Source organism: Passer montanus, unplaced genomic scaffold (assembly GCF_014805655.1).
Source record: "Passer montanus isolate IOZ18808 unplaced genomic scaffold, ASM1480565v1 scaffold165, whole genome shotgun sequence".
Classification (NCBI taxonomy): Eukaryota; Metazoa; Chordata; class Aves; order Passeriformes; family Passeridae; genus Passer; species Passer montanus.
Window position 1 is genome coordinate 635971 of NW_024363716.1, and position 21241 is coordinate 657211.

At 45.8% G+C, this 21241-nt stretch overlaps 1 protein-coding gene across 10 annotated transcripts in view; it reads right to left on the reverse strand.

Annotated features, from left to right (window-relative positions):
- AGAP1 (ArfGAP with GTPase domain, ankyrin repeat and PH domain 1) overlaps positions 1–21241 on the reverse strand; it is a 308565-nt gene that overhangs the window by 12712 nt on the left and 274612 nt on the right. The window lies entirely within an intron of this gene.

Here is a 21241-nt window from a genome sequence, read left to right on the forward strand (position 1 = left end):
TCCAGGGATGGTGACTCCTCCACCTCCCTGGGCAGCCCTTCCAATGCTTAACCACTCTCTTAGCAATGAAATTTCCCTAATATCCAACCCGAACCATCTCACTGATGCTAATGACTCTACAGAAATTACTGATGTCATTAGTCCCTTCCATCAGTCTCATTTATTAATGGCTGTTTTTATTTAGGAAAAACTATGCCTTTTTTGGCAAGGTAGAGATCCCAAAGTATTCCCTCCATTCAGCAAGCGATGGGACTTCCCTTCACCTCTGTTTTAGTGGACTGCAGGTGTTTGATGCCCTTCTCAAACCATAAATCATAATTAGGTAAAAAAAGACTGTTGGTAGGTCTGCTCATGTGTCTGGAAAAGCCAAGTGGGTGAAGAATTTCTTTAGAATAAAAAGGGATGAAGGCTTGAGAATCCTCAGCAGTTAACACCCAGAGAAATCCATGAGGTTCCTCTGACTAAAAAACTGAAATCTCAATGATTTTTTTTGTGTGTTTGTGCATTTCCAACAATGGGATGTGCAACACTGGGGTTGCCCAAATGTGTCCCAAGAAAGTGAGACTAGAGATGGATGTGGCTTTCAGAAGACATGGAAGTGCTCAGGTCCTGCTGAAGCTTTTCCAATGCACCTCTGCCTATTAATCACTTGCAAAGCTTTAGGCTTTTATGATTTACAAGCCATAAGGTGGATGTTTGACAGTGGGAAACCCACAGAAAACCTGACAGCAAAGAGAATCTGCACCTGGGACACCTGCCAAAAGTGACAGCAAGTTCCACTTGGAGAGCAACTCAGAGAGAGCTGTGCAGGGATTTAAAGGCTGAATTGAAGCCAGAATTGAGGAATTAAAGCCTCTTGCCCAAGTGTTTCTGGTGCATAAGTTCTCCCTCTCTCTCTCTCTCTCTCTCTCTCTCCCAGCTACTTCCCTGCAAATCCCTCTTCAGGCCACATTTGGAAATTATTTAAAGAAGATAAAATATCCCTAATCTGTTACCAATTAGAAGAAACATGTGAATATTATTTTCTAATTTGTGACTCAATCTTAAAAGTGAACTCACTGAAATAATTACACTGGCTCCTGAATATTCCTATTGTGCTCCTGAAAAAAAAATTTCCAAAAACGAACAGTGGGTATATCCTCTACTGCCCGAGATGCCCTGGGGCTGAATGTATCAATAAGAGCCATCAAAGCCCTGGATGTGGACTGCCAAAAAAACTGTGATTTCTGCTCCCTGGCAGCTGCAGCCCAGGGGTTCCCAAGCAGACTCGTTCCCTCCTAATGGTCTTTTGTGCACCTTGGGCTTGTGGCGAGTCGGGATGAGCCAAGGAGGCCCAAGCTGAGAGGCCAACACAAGGTGTCCAAGCTGTCCACTGCACAAGTGACCCCTTCCAGCTGCAGGAGCTCTGAGCCAGGATTTACAAGAGCACCAATGGAGGTTTCTTTGTAAAACCCAGACGCGGCACGACTTGAGTGAGTAACTCCTGAAAATTGGTAATTTCCTGGTGGTTAGCAGGAGAAGGCCCACCAATGGGGAAGCAGAGGCTGCTAATAAATTTATAGTGCGTTATATGCCAATTAGACCCCCTCAGCCCTTCAAGAGGCAGCACCACCAATCAGGTTATCATGCCACAAATGTACTCTTTAGGGCTGAGCTCATCACAAATCAATCCTGCATTTCAAGTGCAATTTTCATTAGCGTTACCCGGGACCGCACTGGTGAAACAATGCAGGCAGGTATTCTCCTTCTCCCCTCAGAGCACCCTTCCCTGATGCCTTGTGCTCAGCTATTTGCTCCTCCTCGTGCACGGCCACGTCTCAACTTCAAATGGTAAATAATCATTTTGAATACCACATTAATCCTGCGCCGAAGCAGATTTATTACACGCGTCACACGCGGGAGTTTCGCCGTCACTCGCAAGCCAGCCGTGAACCCCGTGCTTAAATTACATCCTTGTACCTGACCATGCACCATGCAAGGCTCTGTCAATACCAGCAATCAGCAGCTCCCTCAGCTTCCCACCCTGTGACATCCACAAGTGTCATTTGGGAATTCAGAGAAAGGAAAAATACACCCATAAATACTTTGTAAGGTTTAGCATCTGCTTTAAACCTCTTGTCAAAGCTTAAATTGGAGCTTTTCCTCTGTGCAAGCACCACTGCATTTTGAATGCTCTTCTTTGCTTCATTTTTGCTGAACAAGGCCAGAAACAGCCTTTAGTTTTAGCTTTGTAACCTATGGCAGCACGGAGATGCCTCCTGCTCAGGAACACAGGGCAACCTGAGTCACGAGGAATGCATTTTCCTTTTCTTTTGCTTCTCAAGCCAGGTGCAGACCTTGGAGAAGCACATGCTTCTGACAGACCTTGGAGAAGCACATGCAGAAACCTATCAGAGAATATCCTGAGCTGGAAGGGACCCACAAGGGTCATCAAGTCCAACCCCCTGACCCTGCATGGACACCCCAACAATTCCACCCTGTGCATCCCTGAGCGTGATATCCAAATGTTCCTTGAGTGCTCCTGCAGGCTTGGGGCCATGACCAACCCAACCTGACCCAACCCTAGGTAGGGTACCAATGTAGCATCCATGTTGGGTGGACTTAAAGAACAAGGACCTCCTAATGCAAGAATTCCCAAAGCAAACTTCACTTCCCTGCTTCTCAGCCAGGCAAGGTCCCCAAAGTCACGGCAGGACCAAATTTTACTTCCTAAACTGCCCCTGCCCCCAGTCATTCTGAATTTTTATGGAGTCTCTTCACAAAAAAACCTCAACATAGGAAGAGCAGTGCCTGATGCCCCAAGCCTTGGGCTGTCACCTGCATCTTATTTCTACTTAACCTCTTAAATAACATTGGAATTCACTTTGTCCCCTGATGGGCGCTGTAATGAGAACCTCCTGTCAATCACGGCTCCATTAGCCGGGACAGACTTCCACTTCCTGAAACAATTTATTGGATTCCCAGCAGCGAATGGGCCTGGCTCCTTTTGAGCTGGGTTTTTTTGGGGAGCTATTCAGCGGGAGCGGGTGTCCCTTCTGTCCCTGCTGCGCGGGGCATTGTTCCCCCCGTGGCTCATGGAAACGGCTTCCTGAGCTGACCCACCTCTCCTTGTCCCGGCCAGGCCGAGTGTTTGCCAAAAACTTCTTTGGGCTGCTCAGTTCAGCGGCGCAACACAAAACCCACCAGCTGTTTCCAGCCACTGGGGCAGGGGGAGAAGCCAATCCTGCTGTTAACCCCTTCCCAACAAAAGCCCGGAGACCTGGAGCCCATGGTCCCCAGGGCAGAGGAGCAGGGACTCCGAGGTAGCTGCCTCTTCCTTAAAAAGCAGGATCTGCTCTCATTTAGCATGAAACTAAAGGCAATTTTGTTTTCCTCTTCCTCTCTCTTGGTTGCAACTCAAATTGCAGCTCAAAGAAAAAATCTTACTAATAGAGGCTAAAACCACTTTGGTTGGAACATTATCTTGAGAGGAGAATTTCCATTTCCCTAAGTGTGTGCAGTCCTTACGAGGTTCATTTGCAATGAGTCTATCTGTTTTGATGAGATAATAAAATGCATTTTATTTAAAAATATCTCCATTTCCACCCCCCCCCAAAGGAATTTAAATGGTCAGTTAATCTTTCTGCTTCAGAAACAACCCACTGAGTAAATAAAAGAGGGCTCAAGATTATATAAACCAAGATTTTTTCCTATTCTAATACTGGTCTTGAAGATTAAAATACAGATGTACCTGGGCAGTGGCTGTGTGCCTTTTTAGTATAAATCAGTTTAACTTTTAGCCTGGGAAAGGGAAAAAAATGGAAACAAGATGATAGTTATCTCCAGCCTTCTGTGATTCTCCAGTCAATAGTAAATGGGGGGACTCGTTAGTGCCATAGTGATCCAATCAGGATGAAATTATGCAGTCATGTAAGAAATAATATCTATTAGGCTAATTTAATCAACGAATACTTTACAGATGAATTAGAATGCAGAATCCAATTATTTCAAACATTTGGACTGTCAGCCGCTGTGTTTTTGAAGCGGTGGAGGGGGAGAAAGGGAAGGCTTAAGGATCCTTTCAAGACCAGGGTGGCTGGGCTGTGTTTGTAGCAGGAGAGCTGAAAACAGCAGAAAAACTGACAACCACAATCAGCACCTTCCCTGGCTCCTGGGGCACCTTCCCCTGGGATACTGGCACGGAGAGCTTGATCTGCTCCTTGCACTGGCTCACAGTGACTGTCTCCAGTCTTGGTGATTCTCCTGGCCAGCCAGCCTTTAAAAAGGTTTACACTCTAATGTGAAGAGGTGTTTTGTTACTGGGAAGGGAAAATGTGCCCCTGGTTGGTGCACAACACCCTGGTGCTGCCCAGCTCCATGGATTGCACTTGGCATTTATTCCCTTGGAAAACCAAGGTGCTGCTTTATGGCACCGTGCAAAGAGAAATGGGACAGACAGAACTACTACCAGAAGGGGAAACTGGTTTAAAACACCACTTGACTCAAAAAGGAGGGGACAAAACTGGGGGCTGTGAGTGCACAAACCATGATCCAACCTGACTCAACATCTACTCTGCTGCTGCTCTGTCAAACCATGACAGGATCATGAAGCTTGCCAGAAAACCATCACTGCTCCACCAAGGAGACTTAGGGATTGGCTCCTTGCTGCAGAATAAAGGCACATCCCACATTCTCTGTGGAGAAACACAAACCATGAGCCTCATCTGCTCTGCTGCTGCTCTGTCAAACCATGACAGGATCATGAAGCTTGCCAGAAAACCATCACTGCTCCACCAAGGAGACTTAGGGATTGGCTCCTTGCTGCAGAATAAAGGCACATCCCACATTCTCTGTGGAGAATTTTCTCCCTGGTCCACTGGAATTGCTGTTTCATAGAGAAACAAGAGCAGACACCCTCTGTGTTTTGAAAATCAGAATGGCTTGGGTTGGAAGGGACCTTCAAGACCACCTCATTCCCACCCCTCTGCCATGGGCAGGGACACCTTCCACTATCCCAGGGTGCTTGTGGAACATCTCACACACACAGAGACGGTCTGATGATCCCATTTACCATCAGAGCAGTTATTTCAAGAGCTGAAGATGGCAAAGGTGCATGTTTTTGTGCTCAAGTCCACAGCACAAAGAGACATTTCCCCCCTCTCTCGTTATTAGTAGAAGTTACTTGTTTGTACAGAGAAAAACAAGAAAGTGATGGATACTTTAACCATGTGGAATATCTTTTACAAAGAGCTGAAAGAACTTCACAACGGAGCTTAAACTGAAAAAATCCATTTCACTCTCTGGGCTCCAGCGTTTCTTTTGAGTATTTGAGAGATACCATGAAGAACAGAGCAAACCTGGTGCCTGCTGCAGAATGTGGATGCCCCACTGCTCCATAAGCTCTGTGTGCGATTCCCAACGCTCGTGGAACATCTCACACACAGAGAGATGGTCTGATGATCCCATTTACCATCAGAGCAGTTATTTCAAGAGCTGAAGATGGCAAAGGTGCATGTTTTTGTGCTCAAGTCCACAGCACAAAGAGACATTTCCCCCCTCTCTCGTTATTAGTAGAAGTTACTTGTTTGTACAGAGAAAAACAAGAAAGTGATGGATACTTTAACCATGTGGAATATCTTTTACAAAGAGCTGAAAGAACTTCACAACGGAGCTTAAACTGAAAAAATCCATTTCACTCTCTGGGCTCCAGCGTTTCTTTTGAGTATTTGAGAGATACCATGAAGAACAGAGCAAACCTGGTGCCTGCTGCAGAATGTGGATGCCCCACTGCTCCATAAGCTCTGTGTGCGATTCCCAACGTACCTGTGATCCAAACATTTTTCTGCCCTGTCATCTGGAGCAGTAAATGGACTCTCTTGGTTATTTAAACATTTAATGCTCTTCTGATGCCCAAATTATGCCTGTTTCCCATGATGGATTAGCACGGAATACAGCAGTGACAATTTTCTTCAATCTGCGGAGTATCAAATTTTGATTACTTCAGGAGGAAAAAGTAAAGTTATAAGCAAACTGATTGATAAGGAGCAGAGGAATACTTCATGTGGTGGCTCATTGGGAGCCTTGATGAATGCCTGGCAGGACTGTGATGAGTCCCCACAGAAGACATGCAATAACTCTGAGGAGATTTAAGGTATTTATTGCTCAAATAAAACAAAACCAAGTGACATAAGTAGGTGAAGTAGCACCGGGTGATTACAATCTGCTGATCAAGACCAAGTGCAATTCCAATTTTTTTGCACAGCAAAAAAACAAACTAATTCTCTAGCTTGCCTACAGAACACTGATGGTTATTTTGGGAATTTTGGATGCTGGCTTTCTTCAATGAGGAATGGGGTTGTTTCAGTGCCAGGTCTTTATGGAGGATTATCACCCAGTTAATGCTGGCAGTTGTTCTACTTCTGGGTGTCAAATTATTTAGCAGAACCTTCTTAAGATAAAGTGGTAATATATATATTTTTATCTATCTATCTATCTATCTATCTATCTATCTATCTATCTATCTAATCTATCTATCCTATAAAGCTGTAATACATATAAAATACGTAAGGTGTGACTTGATGATCTTGGAGGTCCTTACTGATTCTATGATTTTCTCTCTACATGCACACATTCCCTGGGCCCCAATCCCTTCCAGCAGCAGCTTTTCCAGCTGTGAGACTGAGGAATTCCCAAAGGAGCATCCCTAACATGGTGCAGGCACTGCCTTCTGCTCCACTGCAAGAGAGAGCTCCTCTGCAGGGAAGAACTGCTCTCTCCTCAATCACAAATCTCCCTGGCCCAGGGCTTCCCCAGCAATGTTATTGTCAACAATCTCCCTGTGCTGGCAGAGGCAGATGTGACCCCTTTGCTCTGGAACAGCTGCTGAGCTGTTCTGTGAGAATCCCTAAAGCTCTCCCTGAGTGTGAAGGGACTTTGTACCAAAAGCATCTTCCCCAAAACAGTTCAGACTGAGGGAACCTTCTGAGAGAGACAAGGGAGGAAAAAAGCCCCCAGAGAAGAGCATGATGCATTTGAATGGAGGGTTGGATCAGCAGCACCTTCTCCTTCAGAGAGGGGAGCTCACCTGAGCCCACGGCGCTGTTGTGCTGTTAAAAAAGGCACTTGCAGTTAAGCTGTGAAAAGAACAGATTTTTTTTCATTTTCAGTTTACTATTTCTGGGCGGGGTTGATGGATGTTTTGGACAGAAGAGGCTGAAAGGAGGCTTTGTGAGCCAGGATGATTAAAACAGTTGTCTTGAGCTGAGTTTGTCTGTTGTGAAAAGAAGTGGGGGAGACTCCAACCAATCCATCAGCAATGCACCGCCGGCAGACGCAGGCTCTGATCAGACACGACAGCTTTGCAACAGGTTTGAAATGCAAGTGCAGTGAAACTAGCCTGCCTGTCTGTGTGTGTTTGGGAAAGCTGCCCAAGAGCTGAAGCATCCTGAAGATTTTCAGCTTTTCCAACTCCAAGAGTCAGCATGGGAACACCAGTGGCTTTGGTGGCACTCCAAGGAGGATAAAGAAGATCCTGGTGGTAAAACAAAGGATGCTTCAAACTCCCAGTGTGAGAACATGGCGAATTTGGAGGATTCTTTGGTGTGGTATTTAAGGACCAGGCAGTGCTGGGTCAAGGGCTGTACTCGATGACCTCGGGGAGCTTTCCCAACTTCACCCATTCCATGAATCCATGATATTTTAGATGTAAAGCACAACCCAAAGGCAGGGTGTGCATTCCCAGCTATCCAAACAGACCATGCCAGAGCAAAGACCAAGGACCTGCTGCTTCCCCTGCAAAATGCCTGGACTTTCCAGGGCCATCATATATGCCAAATCACTTGCCCTCTGCTGATAATACTTAGGATGAGACTCCTAAGCTGTATTGACCCATTTTGTTTACTGTAAAATATTCTTCCACCATGAAGGAAAAGGAATTAGTGATTATTCTGAGATCTAAACAATGTGACAGACTTAGCTGGGTATTTTGCACAGCTTTTATAGTGGGAAAAAAAAAATTGCTATTGCTGATGTGATCTGGCAATCAAAATGTTTTCCAAACACCAGGCAGCTCCCACCAACAGTCAGATGGAGCTCTGTAGAATTCCTGAGCATTTGTTTTTTAGCTCCTGGATGAAACCAGAATGGATGGAGTACTGAGAGCTGCTGGGTGAGACCCTCAATTGCATCTTGGTGGGCATCTGATCCCAGTCCCTGTGAGCTGAGTGCCAGCATTCCCAGCAATCCTGATATTTGCTTATGGTCTGTCTTTTGGGAACGGCTTCCGAGGGATGCAACAACCTGGCAGCTACCTCCAATCCTGCCTGGATGCTTGGAAAAAAAGCTACAGCTCCCTCAGAGATCAAGTGGGCAGCAGCCCCTTCACAGGAACTGGTCTATGAGCTACCACCACATGTCTAATTAATGACCCTGCCGGTCGCAGCTGGAAGAGCTGAGCTGGGGGTGATTAATTAAATTAGCTGGCAGAGGAAATTACAGTGGAAAAGCCAAAGTTTGATTGCTCCATAATTAACCACAGTGCAAATAATATCTGCATCTATAACTTCCAGCGATGAGATCAGAAGCCAATTGAATTTGGCACTGATTGAAGCTGTAAATATCCTGTGGTGAAAAATGATAGGTTTGTTCTGAAGGGAAAACTTACAGAAATGGACATCCAGCGGATGCAGGAGGGGAGCAGGGGACAGGGAGGGAAGAGCACTGGAATTAGATCTTCATCTCAGCTGATTTCTGCAGTTTTCTGCAGTGCTATGAGGACTCAAGGTGAAACAGGAAGAAATATTTAAAATATTTGGAATGCTGTGAGATTCCTTACCAGAGCTTTGGTGAATCTGGAAAGCAAAAGGCACTGAGATCATCCCATCCCCTGCCTTGCTCCACAGCCTGTGGTGGGAATCACTGCTTTCCTTGGGAAAAGACTGCACAGCTGAAGAAATACCCAGTCCAAACACCTCCTCCCTGTTCCTGCATCCTCCAGCCCCCACTCCTGCTCTTAGGAGCACTCTGTTGAACTGCAAAAACCCATTTTCCCAAGGATATCACCTCCAAATGCCTGCAAGCCCCTGCACACCCCTCCAAATCATTAACATTTCATTAACCCCCTTAAACATCTCCTGCTACTCACTGAAGGCTTGAAATTTTTCTTACCATTCTTCTCCAAAATTCTCTATTTTGGCAAGTTACGTACCCACCTCAATCCTTTACCATGTTGGATTACTGTGAGTCTCATCCCTCTTCCACTGCAGGTGAGCTCTGGCTTAAAGAAGGCACAGATTTTTAAACTGTGGTCTGAAATGCAACCCCCAAATCCCAAAATGAACTAAGATTTTTTCCCATGCTTCTCAAACTGCTGTCCAATGTACTATTTCAAAAACTGCATGATCCAGGAAATACTTAATTTTCATTTTTTTAAAGCAGTGAAACCAATTTTCCTGAGTGTTGAGTAAAGTGCACTATAAACACATACAAATAGTATTTAATATTTTGTGTATTTTATTCATATTTGTATACATTATACTGAATTTATCAAGGATATTATACATATGCTTGATAAATTATTGATAAATATAAAATATATGCTTGACCATATGCTATTTACCTGATAATTATGTTTCTCCAAAGGGAATCCACTTTGTGTGGACCAGAATCATCCCCTGAACCAAATTTGTGCCTTCTCCTGCTCCAGACCAAAACACTGCTGTGGATATTGGCACCTACTTGGCCATCAAACCCTCCTCACCAGGGCACCTCAGTACAAAAAAACCTTACAATTCCACAACAAAAACCAACAGCACAATATTTAATTGTGAGCACACAAGTCCTGCTCTGCTTCACCATTTCTTTCTGAAAATGTGGGGAAACAGAAAACCAGCTCATGTTTTATGTGCTTCATTACTCCTGGCTGACAACACTTTTTGGGGTGCCCTGAGAGCCCTTCCATAAGCTGGGTTGGTTTCTGCATGTCCCATTAGTGGTGTGGCTGTAAAAAATGCAAACCAAACCTCTCCCCCCAGGATGCCAAATGCACTTTGCTCTCACAAAACACCACATTTGATGGTGGAGGCTATCTTCCTTCTACTTCTGAGGCATCCCATGTTCTCCCCTGCCTCTTGTTCCACATCTTAACACACACATTGCTATCAAACAAGCTGTGTGACACCCCTAAAATGCAAATGTGCAGCAAACACCAGCTGAAAATCAGCTTTGGATAAGTATTAATTTCAGGAGTCCCAAAACTTTGTCAGAAGAGCCATTCTCATCTCTCATTTCACTTGGAGCACTCCCACCATGTATCCTGCACATCCCTAAACCTTGTCTGCTCCTTCACACCTCCCAAACACCCCTTGTAAAACCACTATGACCTTAAAAAAAACCCCATTCAAAATACTGGTAACTGATTTGCAACAAAAACCCTCTGCATTTCAAAGGGTTCTTTGGCTGCTCAGTTTATCCAGCCTTCAAATAAATTTTGTGTGATGGTGTCCACAGCTGAAACCAGAGCTGGGAGCACCTACACCAACGCAAACTGGAGTTCCACCACTCAAAATTGCAATTGCAGCAGTATTTAAAGTAATAACATTTATTTTGAACACTATTTAAAATAATAATATAGCTTTAAATAACAATATTTTAACTTTTCTCCTTGACCAGAAGTCCGAACAAGTAATCCGGATTATTTTCTGCAGCTGTTTTTTTATTTTCCACCTTTTTGCCTGAATGCAATATGTGAACCCAAGCAACCTCAGGAATCTATTGAGGACTGGTCTGAGCAGATCTGGTCTGGAAAGCTCAGACAGGAGCACACACAGGTCACTAGCAAAGGATTAGAGCTGCAAATTTTGGCTTCATGAGTGTGGGAGGACAAAGCAGATCTGGTCTGGAAAGGCTCAGACAGGAGCACACACAGGTCACTAGCAAAGGATTAGAGCTGCAAATTTTGGCTTCATGAGACGAACAAATAAAAAAGTCAACTTCTGATTATCATCTTTTCATAAGGCACCCTTCACTTTCAGCACACAGTGACACAATCCTGCTCCTTCTCCTTGCAGAGGAGCCTCAGAAGCATTCCTGGGCTTGTGATTTAATCCTGTGTGCACCTCAGCCTCCCAAGCCTGGCTGGTGCTGCACAGACAAGTGAAAACACAATCAAAACATCCCTTTGGAAGTTCTGACCCGGATGGAACCAGGCAAATGTAAATCTTTTGGAGGAAAAGCAAAGTTAGCAGGAAGATTTCTAGGCCATGACATAATCATCTGTGCAGCATGAAGGCTTTTTGAAGCTGGGCCCATGCACACCTTTGAGGCTCACCAATTACCAAGACACGGCTTCTCCTCGCTCCCCAAATTCTCACACAAAAACTGCCTCAGCCACAGGACTTTGCTCTGTCTGCACAATCTGCTTAATAAGCACAGGGAGGGATTTCATCTCCCTCTAATTCCTGCTTGCACCCCTCACCTGTGCTCCCCTCAGCACTTTAATTACTCCAGAGCTGCTCTGGTTTCTTCTGGTCACTCATTTCTGCTGGGGCTTTGCTGCTGCCCCCCACTCCAGCACCCACACATGGAAAAATGCAGCTGGAAGAGCATTATCCCAGATGAACAGAGAATATTTGAGAGCTGTGGGGAACCTGCATTTGGGCTGCTGTGTATATCAAGTTTCAGTCCAGTCAAAAGCCAGCACCATCTTTTCACTGCTGCCCTTTTCATTTAGTTATCTTACTGAAGTCTTATCTCCCCAGTCCCTTGCCATAGGCTACCAGCTTCCTGCAGAGCCAGAAACAAAGCTCAGTCTTAAACAAAGGGGGGAAAAAAGGGAAAAAAGCACAAAAGAAAGTTGGTCACAGTTACTGTTAGGGAGCCCTGCGGGTTCTGTAGGCAGGACCAAAGCGAGGGGATGCTGCTGCCTCTGTGCCTCGTGTCACCGGCCAGCAAAGCCACCAGGAGCACAGAGAGGCACTGCCTGCCTTCAAAGCATCCCACCACTGCCTTCAGCCACGCTCTGCTGGCCCAGGAGCTGGAACAGATCCATCCAAATGGCTGAAAGAGGCAGAAAGCACAGGAGGAACACAACCACCATCGCTGGTGACAGCCGCCGGGAGCTCGTGGTCACAACCTTCCTGTGACATCCCACCCATGGAAAAGAGAATCCTGGGGAGCCCTCCCTGTGCTCAGATTTAACCACAACCATTTTATGTATCTCTTTAACAGCAGAAGGAATTTACACAGCAAAGCTCCCCCAGAACAAACCAGGACCAAACTGGCTTTGCAGCCACGCTCAGAAAGCAATTTGAATTCTGTTTGCCTCAACTGCCTGGGGGAGACCTCATGTGCAGAGAGGCAGATGTGACCTCAGGGCAGGAGGAATGAAAGGAACAGGTTAAAGTCAGCCTCACAGAAAAGCTGCAAACAAAAAGAAAATATTTTGCATAAGATTTCTTTCTAACAGAATAGATATTTTTCAATCTGCTGGGTGTTTCCCCCAGTGCTTGACTCACAGTACTTCCCAAAATAGCCCCAGGTGAGCCTTTGGATCTGACCTGGGCACCTCATAATAGCTGATGCTTGGCATTGGACATTTTTTTAACTCAATGGCTTTACTACTATTACTTGTTTTTTATTAACACATTTTTCCTTATTATGTGTTTCTTACTATTAAATGTTTTACTATTATTACAAGTTTCAGCCTTTCAAACAGCTGAATTTCCAGAACAAGCAAGTGTCCAATGCTCTTCCTTTAAGAAGTAACTGATGAATGACTGGTGAAAAAACACCTTGGTAAGGCTGCCCAATGCTTTAGACAGCAAACTTCATTTTCCAGTTCCTTTTAGCTTGCAATTTTTGAGATTAAACTCCCCATATGTATTCCTCAGGTGCTGTGGAGTAGCAAATATGTGCATCCACACATGTGGTGTGCAATTTAATTCCAGTGTTAATGATACCAAGGAATTTTCTGAGGAAAAACTAACCCACAGTGGTTTCCATCTGACTCCTTTTCAGTGATCCTGCCCATCAGCCTGATGTAAGCTATGTTTCCCCATAAGTTATAAATTCACCATCCATATTTTCCCCATCTGAAATTAAAATTTGGTTCCAATTAGCCTGTTTCATTCCTCTGTAGTAGTTCCACACTGGCCCAAGCAGTTTCTAATAAACACAGTGATGGTTTTCTCTCTGTTAGTGAGCTCTGAGTTGACCTTTTCAAGTGGCTTTTGGCCAAGCAGATGTGAAGTCCACTGAAAACACACTGGTCTTCAAATCTCCCTAGTCTGGTAGGTGTTTGGGAGAGAGCTAACACAAAAAGAGAAATAATCAGTCTGTATCTAAACAGAAAATTAAGCTCAAAGGAAAGATCCTACATGGTTTTGAGACCTTCAGGACAGGCACTCACCCACCCAGCAGATGGGTTCTTATTCCAGCAAACAAAAAGCCAAACCAAACCAAACCAAAACCAAAACAAACAAATAAAAAAACTTTTTCTATTGCTGATTATCAAGATATAGACATTCTTTTCCTCAAATCCCCCTTGTATGAGTCCTGAACTCAAATCCTAGACTTCTCCAAGTTTAACAGCTCATCAGCTTCTTTTTCTAGGGAATTTCAGCTTAACTTGGGCCTTTTCAGCACGGCAGGCAAATCCACAAAGAAGGAGAATCCAAATTTGTCAAATATCTCATCAGAATAAAGGTACCTGGAGCTGAGTGTTGCTCTAAGCCCTGTCCAGGCTGGTCTTAGACACTTCCAGGGACTCAGTGAAGAGGTATTGATACTATTTAAATTGAAAAGAACAGCACTGTGGCTCTTTAATAAAAGCTTTCCTAACCTGCAGAAGGGGACAGCAGCACTTCCTTTTCAGGTTTCTCTTTCACCATCACCAAGGAGGAAAACAACAATTGTAATAATTATTGCAAACCAGCCTCCTGTTTACGGAGAGCCTGAGCTTTTATCAGAGGCAGCTTTGCACACAGGAAAGGTGCAGCGGAGCCAGGGAGCATTTCATCTAAAGCACTCATTAACTTGGACAAGCGGGGTCGAGGGTGTTGTGGTTGTTTTGTTTTGATTTTTAATCATCCAGGCATCTCCCGGGCTGCCGTACAGGCACCGGTGTTTCACCGCATCAGCTCCTGGGTGACAAGGGCTGCCAAGCAGCTGCAAGGACAATAAAACAGAATATTACTACTACTACTACCACCTTTCATCTTTGGAGTATTGTATTTGAGCTTCCAAGGCCTCCAAAAGGCTGAAGTCTGACCAGCAGCCACCCAAGCTGATGTTCACTCACCTCACTTAGCTCTTCCTGTCAGATGCATTTCCTGGAAGCTACTGGTGAGTGACAATTTCATTTTTTTGCTCCAATTTAATTGCAAACCAGCCCAGTGTCGAAGCACACGAAGGGTTCACTGCTCCAGCTGTATCCCAGAGTTTACTGGCAGCAGTGAATCAGTCTCTTTATTTATGTCTGTGTTTGAGGACGCGATGCCGCCGTAACTAATAATTTATCCATTTTCCTCATTATCTCCATGAAATATCTGCTGTCCAAAACAGAGCTAATACAGCTCCAGCTCGCTGGGAGTTGTGCTGCTCAGTGGAGTTCAGGAAGAGCAGGAGCGAGTTTTTACTGATCCCCAAGTCCAAGCTGGAAACCTTAAGCCAAACCTTAAACCTAACCTGCGGTCCCCGAGCAGCTGTTGGCCGGCAGCAGCCCAGCTGTCTAAACTTTATTGGCAGCAAATGTCATTCCTGCACACGAGCTGCCTGCCCGGGAGAGCCAAAGGCACATCTTGGGCTATCACATCCCATCACGTTCCCCGACGAGATGTGAAAACCGGAATGGGAAACGTCAACAGAGTCCGGCCGCGGCGAGGAGCGGGGCATGGCCGCTGACAAGCACAGCACGCCGTGACAGAGATGGGCTTGGAGTTGCAATTAGTGGCACTGTCATTTTCGGGCGCTCCTGCCAATTAATTAAGCCTGTCAAATGGAAAAACAGCGGCATTCACATGATAATTTATATCGGGAGAGACTGGCCCGGCTTTGCCGCTGCTGCTGCCGCCAACAAAATCCCCTCCGAGCGCTTCAGAAAAAAAAAAATAATAAAAAAAAATATAAAAAGAAGTGGAAAGGGGAGGGGGGGAAAAGAAAGAAAGAAAGTTAAACTGTCCTTGTTATAATTGTTAACTCTGATCGCTCAAGTAGAAGACGGGCTGATTAAAACTCCAAACGAGCCCCCAGCTCGCTTAAATCTCAGAGTCCGGAATGATAGAATCAGAGGAGTTTATTCATACCATTAAGCCCCAGAGAACTTAATTGAAAGAAGAGCATAGCCTGGACCTTGACAAGCGGGAGGTCACAGTAATTGCTGCCGGACATATTTAACATTAAGATAATCAGGCCATTAATTACCCTTTGGATCATTAAATCAGCCAGTTGCAAAATGAAATTTCTGCCTCTATTACTCACTTGAGAGACCACAGGGGTGGCTTTTAATTTATCAGTGAGCTTGAGATACAAAGGACCAGGCTTGGGGAGGAAGGAAAAGGGGGAGAAAGGAGGGGGTTTGCTTCAGCAGAGGCAGGAATATCAATCCGCCATGCTTGGTGATCGTGGCAAATTAACTAGGTAAGATAACCTCAGCTTCTAAAGGCAGAAGCTGGGGGTATGTAAATAGATGAGGGCAGACAGGGAGATCAGAGCCTGCACACCACTTAGCAGGATAATAAAGGAAATCATCCTTGATTATCAGTGCTAATTTGGACACTGCCGGTAGCTTGTTATGCGTGTTCTGAGTAGCATTTAATTAATTCAATTGCTTGTTAATGAGGGAAGTGACATGTGGGGAGCAGATGCCACCCAACTGCAGATGGGTTCTGGTCAGCCCTTCACAATAAAATCTTTTTTTTTTTTTCTTCTTCTTTCTTTTTTTTTTTTTTAGATTTATTTTTAAAAACCCCCTTCCCCCAGCCCTGAAACGGGAAAGGTGTCAGGCGTGGAGGAGCACTGAAAAGGCACAAAACACTGACCTCATCAGGCCAAGATCTGCCAGGGAGCCAGAGCTGATAATCACGGATACAGAGGTACCTGTGCTCCCCCAGGCCCTGTTCATTCCCTCTGCCAGGAATCCGGGAGCAGCAGCACCACAAACTGCTGGCCAAAGGGAGGCAACACAGCAGCCCTACAAGACCCAGGATCTGAAGTGCACTGTTTCCCTGGGCTCACCCTTTATCTGCGATGAAGGATTAATGATTTTTACCAAGAAAAGGATGGATATCTTCGTGGAAGGCACAGTGTGGTATTTTTCATCCAAGTCACTCCCAGTGACCAGCTCGGCGTCACGGCCGCTCTCCTTGGAGCAGCACAAGCCAGGCTTTGGTGCAAGACTGTAAAACTCAGCTCAATACAGTGCACCTGCAAAACGTTGTCCCTGACACCATTAAAGTGAGTTCATTAGTGAGCAAGGATCAAACTGGGTCTGCCCTTGGAAGGTGAGAGCCAATTCCCGGCACTGCCGGCTCCCAGCTCGGCCAGTGTTGGATTTTCCTGTAACCCTTGGTACCCAGAATAAACAGAGACTGCTGAGCAAACAGACCTGAGCACAACTGCTGCTCCTGCTCCAAGCCCCTCTTAAAGAGCTTAAAACTGTGCCTGGACTTCTGCAATCCATTCACCCCTCAATTCCAAACCGGAGTTTTGATGGAGTTGGACATTCCACCTGATTGTGAATATTCTCAAGAAGGTGCTGGAATGGTGGAGCCCTATCTGAGTGTAGCCAATGCAGATATTTGGCATTGTCTGAGCAGCAGAACAAGAAGCGTGGCTGGGATGGTGCCTGCACATGAGCCTGCCTTGGAAGTTCCAGCTGGTGGAGGTGGCACATCCATCCCAACACACCCAGGGAGACTGAGATGGAGCTCAGGGAAGGAGGGTGAGGGAGCAGATAAATAATCATCTCCTGGAGTGGGCAGAGGGATGGGGGCAGCTTGTCTCCTTTGGAAAAGGCCAACACCACCTTGGGAAGTCAACGGTGGCAAATGAGTCTGCAAAGCAGAAGCCAGCACGAGGACAAAGCAAAACAAGTGAGGCATGTCCAGAAAAAGCTAAATATCTGGTAGGAGATGGACACACCAGTGCAATAGGCAAAGAATTCCCAGGCTGGCTTCCCCACATGTCCAACATTCCTCCACAGAGCTGCTCAGCCCCACAGGGCTCCTCCAGAGCTGCAGCACTGCAAAGCAGCACTGTGAGAGTGTGCTTAAACAGTATCAATAGCAATTAGAGGGAAAATCCTGATCCCATCCCCAGCCCCAGTTAATTGTCCCAACATTGATTTACTCTAATTTGACTTCTCACTCCAAATTAAACCCGCATTACCCAAGGAGGGACTGCAGGCAAGCTCCCCCTGCTCGCCCCCTCCCCTCAGAGACAATAAATTTAATATTGAATACACTTGGAAAAAAAACCTGGCGGTTGTTGCAGGATCCATACCAAAAGATCTTTTCCCTTCTTTGCTCTTTTTCTTTTTTTTTCTTCCTGGGAGTAATTAAAAGATGCTTTTCTTGACTAATGATCCCCCTGTTTAGGAATGGGAAGTCGATACTCCTTCAGCAGCAGTCAGCTTCAATTTGTCACAGGCCTCCCCGAGTTGGAGCGGCGTTCTCGGGGCTGCTGGTAATTGCTGGAACCAATTACCAGCTCTCCAGAGCTGACCTAATCAGGGACCCACAGACACCACAGCTCAGGGGCCAGCTGGTCCCTGCTCCCTTTCATACTCAAGTGTTTGCCTGGGCTTGGCTTTTCCACCATTTCCCCAACTTTCCGTGCTCAGCGGAGCTCCTGTTTATTCCTCCTTCCTCAAGAAATCCCAGAAACACCCTCAGCTCTGCCTTGTGCCTCTTCCTTGGGGATCCCACCACACCTGTGCTCCCAAAGCCTTCCAGGTCAGTGCCAGAGGCCATCCTGGCTGCTGCTTTTCACTTACAGGGGCACCGAAAGACCTGGAGATCTGCCTGAAGAATCCCAGGATGGATTGGAAATGGGTTGGAATAGGCCTTAAAGCCCATCTCATCCCACCCCCTGCCATGGCACACCTTCTCTAGACCAGGCTGCTTGCCTCTCCTAGAACACATCAACATTAGAGGATATAGCTGAGCAGTATATCCCTGCCCAGTGCAGGAGGGATAATGCCTTTGGCTGAAGAGCTCCCAGGCTTTGATTTTACACACCTTCCAATCTCAGAACCTTTCTGGCCTCCAAAGGAAGTGTCCGGGTTTATCTTTTCCTATGATTTGCTTGGATGGAGAATCTGAAGTGCATCTGAGTGGGTTAGAAAAGCACAGCAGTGTTTCATGTGGTTTAATCACAGAATTTGCTGAGCTGGAAGGGACCACAAGGATCAGGGAGTCCAACCCCTGGCCCTGCACAGACCCCCCAACAATCCCACCCTGTGCATCCCTGAGAGCATTGTTCAAATGTTCCCTGGGCTCTGCCAGCCTGGGGCTGTGCCCTTTCCCTGGGGGAGCCTGGGCAATGCCCAGCACCCTCTGGGAGAAGAACTTTTTCCTAAAATCCAACCTAAACATCCCCTGACACAGCTCCAGCCACTCCCTGGGTTCTGTCCCTGTCACAGAGAGCAGAGATTGGAGCTGTCCCTCATGAGGAAGGTGCAGGCCATGGTAAGGTCTTGAATTTGGTATCTTATTTCTGAGTGTGCAAAATTACTGCAGGGAAGCTGCACTCAGCTCTGTTTCCAGAAATAATGGTGACATTTTCCTAGCTAAGATTCCTTAATTATACCATGACCTAGAGTAGCCATTTGGCAATTCCTCCTGTCAGAAACCATCTCCATGAATTCCTCCTACCTCTCCTCTACTCCACAGAAACACAGAGAATGCCACAGCAAGCATAGAGTGATCAGTGCCAACCTCTCCCAGGCTGAAGGGACTGCTTTGAAAGCCACATCAAGACTTTCAGGTTCCTCTTAGTCCAGCCTGTGAACATTCCTTGAGCCTCCCAGCCCAACAACTCAGTATTTGTGGAGCAGCTCATTACTTTTTTTTTTTTTGGTGTCCCTAGAAATGTGTGGGTTTCCACTGATAGCTTCATCCCCAATAGAAGGACACAACATGAAAAGGTGAAACCCACCTGATGCCCTCTAAAAGTGTCTATGGAGGGCCCATCACAGAATGAGATTCCCAGAATGGTTTGGGGTGGAAGGGACCTTCAGGACCATCCAGTTTCATGCCTGCCATGGGCAGGGACACTTCCCACTAGCCCAGGTGCTCCAAGCCCCATCCAGCCTGGCCTTGGGCACTGCCAGGGATCCAGGGGCAGCCACAGCTGCTCTGGGCACCCTGTGCCAGGGCCTCAGCACCCTCACAGGGAACAATTCCTTCCCAATATCCCATCCATCCCTGCCCTCTGGCAGTGGAGCCATTCCCTGTGTCCTGTAACTCCATTCCTTGTCCTAAGTCCCTCTCCAGCTCTCCTGGAGCTGCCTCTTCCCCCTGCAGTCCCTCCACAACAACAAAAGGAAGGTTTGTTTAACCCTCCTTTCAGGGCCATTTCAGCTGCTTCCAATAGAATTCCTCATGCAAAACTCCAAGCAGCAGTGAGACCATGGGAAGCAGAGCCTCTACCTGAAGAACTTGAATTTATTTTCTCCCCACAGCTTGGACAGAAGGATTGTGATGCTGGCAGAGACCAAAGGGAAGCACAGAAGCAGGCACACACTTGGAAAAAGCAGAACTCTCTGGTATTTATGTAAAAAATTGCATTTCAGTCCCTGCTGCAAACAGCAGAGGAATGGGAGCAGCAAAGCAAGACTGCAATTACTTTGTGGGAAAATTTCCACATCATCCTAATTCTGCTTTTCCTAGCACCTCTTCTATCACATAAGCATGAACCTGGACAGAGAGCTAGAAAATCCTATCTATAAAATGAATCTTTTTGTCCAAAAATGTTGCAGTGCAGGAGAGAAAGGGCAGTGATATCAGTGACAATCAGAATATAACCATACAACTATGTCAGAATATAACCATGAAGATGCACAGAAACAAAGTGGGAGAATTAAAATAAGCCCTGTGTATGAAATTCTAAGAGAAAAAAAGTTGATTTTCTAGAAGTAAAATTCAATCCTGAGTGAGTTATTAATTGAAATGGATGGTGCTCTTTTCATCACAGTCACATGGATTTTAGATTTTTCATGATGATTATTACATGACTACTGAAATAATGTGATTTTTCTTTTTTTTTTAATAGAATTCCAATTGAGTGCAAGCACTTTCCTTTCAGCTGTTTGGAACTACTCACCTCAGCAGTAAGGAGCAACATATATTTGTGAGGTGCAAGAATATAAAATCTCGGTATTGAAGTGACAGCAATGACTGAAAGTTCATTTCAATCTACTTAATGAAATCATTGTGCCCAATAATACACACGTATAGAGCAGACATCCCATTTCTGCCTGAACAAAACCTCTCTTTGGGGCTCCCTGAGCACTTTTAGATGCACAGCCATTCATCTAAGTAGCCTGATTAATGCAGTGGCTTCATTCTCGAAGATGAACCAAAGGTGGCACCACAAATTCATTTTTCAGGGCTAACGAAATAATGCAATAAGGAACACTTGACTTTATTACACACAACAGCACAAACCCAGCCCTCTGCTGCAGGAACTGGCCCAGGCATGGTGATCCCTCCACCTGATCCACAACTGCAAAAAGTATTCTCAAAACATCTGTCTCTGACACTGATCAGATTAATTCAGCATAAAACCCCCCAGTTTCAGGTAGGACAGCACATCACAGGAAGATTTTCACTGTGTGGAGCTATGAGAGGCAGGTAAAAAGCTGCTCTCAAAGGAGACACCCCCCAGCAGCTCATGGTTTCACATACATCACACACAAAAAAAGCAATCAAGTCCATGGCGAGCAGGACTTTGAACATCCCTGAGCAGGACCAAAGACCTGACAGCCAGGTACAAGAAACTCTGAAGGGAGATTGTTAATGACAAAATGACAGGAGAGGCAGGAGCTTGGTGGCCCACTGAGACAAAGGAGCACATGACAGGATAATTTGGATGGAGGAAGAAGCAGGTGGGAGGTTTCCATCTCCCACTGAACAGAAAACTGCAGAGCTGCTGAGGAAACCTTCACAAGAGCGAGAAAGCAACGAGGTCACTCAACTTTTGCCACCTCCCACTTTGCCACACGTTCTTCCTGGGGTTATAAACAATGTGATGTTATAAATGATGA